Consider the following 5,000-nt stretch of genomic DNA (forward strand, 5'->3'; position numbering starts at 1 on the left):
CAGGAAAGGAACCATGTGTTCCAATGGATCCGATGTAGTTATTATTTAATCACAAGCTCTTGTTAATACTTTTCATTGGCTCAGTAATTATGAGAGCCACAGACACACACTTTCACTTTCAAAATGTTTAGAAAATTGCGAAAATGGCATATCTACAAGCTCACAACACAGCGCAATGGGAAACATTGTGAGCTTGTCGATATTTTCGCTACTTTTGTGTGACACTGTTGTACTATAAAGTAGGCCAGGGCAATGATGTATGAGAAAACATAAGAACCGGAGATACAAGGTTTCTGTCCAACAGTGATGATAATAAACACGCGCGCGCGCACACACACACACAAACACACACACACACACACACACAGAGAGAGAAAGAGAGAGTTCCAGAAATGAAAGAGGAATCCCCCCACCCCGCCCACTAAGCTAAATAAATGGAGTAGAACCTCTCTTATATCGCTCTGCTTTTGGGACATTTCTGTAAAGATTTATCAAGTTGAACGAGTCCTTCAACCCCAGAGGCTCTCCCCTCTGTGACGTCACTGCGAGACAGAACCCACACATGAAGGAATGGGAGACTGCTTCTGTCTGGACTGCTTTGAAGATGATTTCTTTTTTTTCTTTTTTTTGGCTTGTTTTTATTAAAGGACAAAGAACTGGGGGAAAACACCCCCCAAAAAACCTAACTGGTTTGAAGAACTAGCTGACACAAAAAAGAAAGTGGAGCTATACGCTTGAACTTTTTTTTCTTTTTCTGTAATCTTATTAGTGTCGTTGGGTCTTTATTTAGTAACTAACTGATTAAGGGGATTACTGTAATCTGTTTTACATGTAATCTGTTACTTCCTTTTGTCTATGTCCCCTCATCTATTGTTTAAAAAAATGAAGAAAAATGTATAAGACAAAAAAAAAATGCTTTAGCATTTTACTACTTCCTCTTGGGGCGGGGTCAGTTCACTTCCTCTTTATTTCATATGTTGTATAGTTGCTGCTGTGTGGATTCTGACGTTTTATCTGAGCAAGTCTCAGTGGGGTCATGAACTTTTGCTTTATCTGTTTGCATGTTTGTTGTTTTTTGATTGTTTGATTTTACAGCACTTTGTAACTTTTAAGAAAAGTCCAATGTGAATATTCGACCGGAGCCTTTTCACTACTCTTTGGAGATTTAAACAGGTCATTGTTGCCAAACACTTCTCACTTTGGGTACAACATCTAGACGTTTCATGAAGAGAGAATTGACCCCATCCCCCAATGCAGATTTTTATTTTATTTTACAGACACAAGATTTCGAGTGAGAAAATAGGACTGTTTAAAGGATTTTCATACTCTGATGCACCGCATGCTTGTAAATACCACATCAGGTTCAAAACCAGAGATAAAGAAAAAATAATGTTATCGAGAATAATTATATATAAAAAAATATTACAACAGTTATTACTTGCTGGTTTTAAAAGAAGACAAAATGCTTTGACACAACATCGTAGCTCTGAAACATTTTGGTTTCGGTTTTTTTAAACGTAGAAAAAAAAGAAAAATAATAAATACACGTGTTGAAGTCCCACAAGCCTCTCAAAGAGATCAAACAAAAACAAAATTCAAGTAATTGTTCCATTGTATTTCTTGGTATTAAAAATTGTAACAAGTGTACCATCTTTGTCTTTCTCCTGGTTTGAATTCAGTTGAACACTGAGATACATCCACACGTACAGTGACACTCCCGCGCAACCTCCCATCATCATTGCACATATGATGCAGTGGTTTTGCAGTGGTTCCCAAACTTTTTCATGTCAAGGACCCCCAAATTGACACTAATTAGCCTGCAGACCCCCATTTGAAAAGATATGCCAGGGTCCCCCATAAGAGAAGATTTTTACGGCTTTAGCAGTGATTCTCATCCCATTTTAAATTCAAGGACCCTCAGTTCGATATGCAATAGGCTACGGACCCCCATTTAATGGCATTTCTATCTCTGAGACCCCAATTTGTATTGTAAAATCAATGTTAATTTAACTCTGAGAGTGTACAAATGGAACCAAATGGACCCGTTAGGGTCCATTTGTACACTCTCAGAGTTACAAACCCATAAGGGCCCATTTGGTTCCAAACCTTTTAGCTAGGGACCCCCTGGAACAACCTCAAGGACCCCTGGGTCCTTGAGGTTGTACAATACACTGCTGTATTGTATTCTCTGCCGGGTGGAAACCACCCGCTTCGGATGTTATCACCCCTTAATCAAGAGAATGTTCGTTATCAGCACCTTAGAAATACCCCCAGTATGTGATAATCAACATATACTCCAGAAGTGAAACTATGGGAGCGTTTGCTTTTTGTGTCAATGACGGAGGTGCGCCGTCTCTGGTGGCCTTCAGCCACGTGAGGCACCACCGAGCGTTGCGACGGCCACCAGAGCCGACTCAGCGCCGTCCGAGTTACGTCCCGATAGGCAGAGAATAGTTTCCATGCCCCGACAATAGAGTTGGAAATGACACGTTCAGCAGGGAGAGTCCTTGACCAGGCTATGTCTGCACCACCCTGCATGCATGCAGTCCAGGTGAACACAGCCAAACACCACAATGTCTAGTATGCCAGTATGGCCATATTCCAACGTCCTGATAACGGTTGATTTCGTATATTTAATGCAGTGATAACCAGCCGGCCTTTGGGGTCGCCACAGTGACCACAGCGAAGTTGTGCGTGTGTGTGCATGTCGACTGAACTGAAGTCAGTTGGAAAATCTAATTCCACATTCGACCAGGGGAAGCGCTGGTAGGCGCTAAAGCTTTTCAACTTCCTTGAAAAACATGGAAGCGGCTGACTGAACAACCAATTTAAACGTTCGTTTCATGCCGCAACTAGGATCCTAAATGAAATTTAGTTTAGGTCATTATCGGACCTTCATTTTTTGGATACAATCTGCAGAAAAGGGTAAGCAGCAGAAGTTGTGGAAACCATGCGCTGTTTCTGAAACGCAATGGGACGGCTTTGCCTCGTAACCTCATCTCGGAGCTACAGAATGAGCGTAGGGACTGAGGGAACGTATCAGGGCTAGCCCTGGTCTATATCTGTGCAAAATGTGGCGCTTTTAGACGAATTACAGCGAAATATCCCTAGGCTCCTCCACTAGAACACAAGAATGGCTGAAGGAGAATACAGGGAACTCTAGGAGACCATAAGTAGGACTGAACACCATCTAAGATCTGGCAGGGAACACAAGGGACTGAGGGTTTAAATAGACACAGGGTTAACCAGACACAGGTGACACTCAAGGACAATCAACACAGGGATTGGCTGGGAGATTTAACAAGACACAGGGGGAGAGAACTAGTAATCACAGGGAGCTGAAACAAAACAGGCAGTAACTAGGCAAAACAGGAAACAATAGGACATCACTAATACAAGTATACAACATACAGATCATGACAAAATATGGAGATAAGAGGTTTCTGCCCGACAGCGACGAGTTGTGTGGTGTTGAGTACTATGTCCAAGTATACATACTCCTGGTCAAATATTCTACAAGTGAATGTTGCTCTGTCAAATGTATACTGTACTGTACTGTACTGTACTGTAGTACTTCCTTTTAAAAATCAGACTCAACTTTTTTGTCACATCATCTCTGTGGTTGGATTGGGGCATGAAAGAAAAAAAATAGAAACGTGTTAGGGATAATCAAAACTCAAAGGGTATTACATACACTACACAGAATAATCCAGCTTGTACATGTGGTAAGACATAAAGGTGGTAGCACTTCGGTAGGTCCATGTGACATGAGATTAGACACTAGACACCTTAGTAACTAAGGTGTGAAAGAGTGACTTTGGACATGCGATAAAGTGCAAACAATGTCAACCACATGTTCACATGGGTAAAATGAAATCCACATGGTAGAGCTCACAAATGAGTGTGTGTGGGAGGGGGGGGGGGGGGGGGGTTCCTCTGCCCTCTGGGCATTCATTTTTATGGCCAGTGGCATATGTTTTGTCCTTTGCTGAATAAATACATGTGTTTCCTTTTGGGAAATACACGCAATAGCCTACTGTGTATTTTCCAATTGGCCACACTAGTGGTACGTGGCCCCCTGGCCGGCCGTTGGCCACAAATTGCATCAATGGGATTCCAAAATGAAGTGACATGGAAAGCAGCTGTCCGTTCAGTGATGGATCAGTGTGGCTGCTACTGTATCTTATATACCTCAGTGCACCCTCCACAGACCAGCCTGTTTAAGGGCATTGCCTGTTTAGGGGCATTGTTTAATGGACAGGGATGGATTTTGGACCCGTCGCCTCGGAGCAGAGCACTGTTAGAGGTCTCCAGTGGTCTCAGCCTCGGCCACTTAGCAAGAGTCCCACACCATCTGACGAGAGCAGAGCACACAGGTCCTCTTCTCCAGTGGTTAGAGTGGGCATAGCAGGTCATGTTTGGACATTGATAGGCTACACACTGGTGAGGAAAAATCTACTTGTTTTGTTTTCAGATATACAACACACACACACACACACACACACACACACACACACACACACACACACACACACACACACACACACACACACACACACACACACACACACACACACACACACACACACACACACACACACAGTGTCTTCATCACACACTTTATCTGCTAAAATGGCTAGTAGTGGCTGTGAGAGGCTGTAAGGGTGTCATCCATCTGTCCAACCGTCTGTTTCCCCCTAAGCAATATCTTAAAACAAACAAAAACACTGTGGATTACAGTGAGATTTGTCTTTATGCTCCCCAGAGGTAACCTGACTCCGCCAGATGGGGCAGCAGAGAGGTTACCCCAGAGGAGGCCCCCTACTAAATTTGGTGTCCCAATTGTTAGGGTTTGGCCCGATAAGCGTCTGGAAATCAGCACAGAGTCCGTAGCCTGGGCACCATTTCATTTGAGTATATGATCCTGTTGGGAGCGGATGATAGTCGACAGGCAGGAACAACAGTTGGCAACTTCCTTTTCCCTCAAACCGATTTTTCTC

Source organism: Electrona antarctica (genome assembly GCF_951216825.1).
Source record: "Electrona antarctica genome assembly, chromosome: 8".
In the NCBI taxonomy this organism is placed as follows: Eukaryota; Metazoa; Chordata; class Actinopteri; order Myctophiformes; family Myctophidae; genus Electrona; species Electrona antarctica.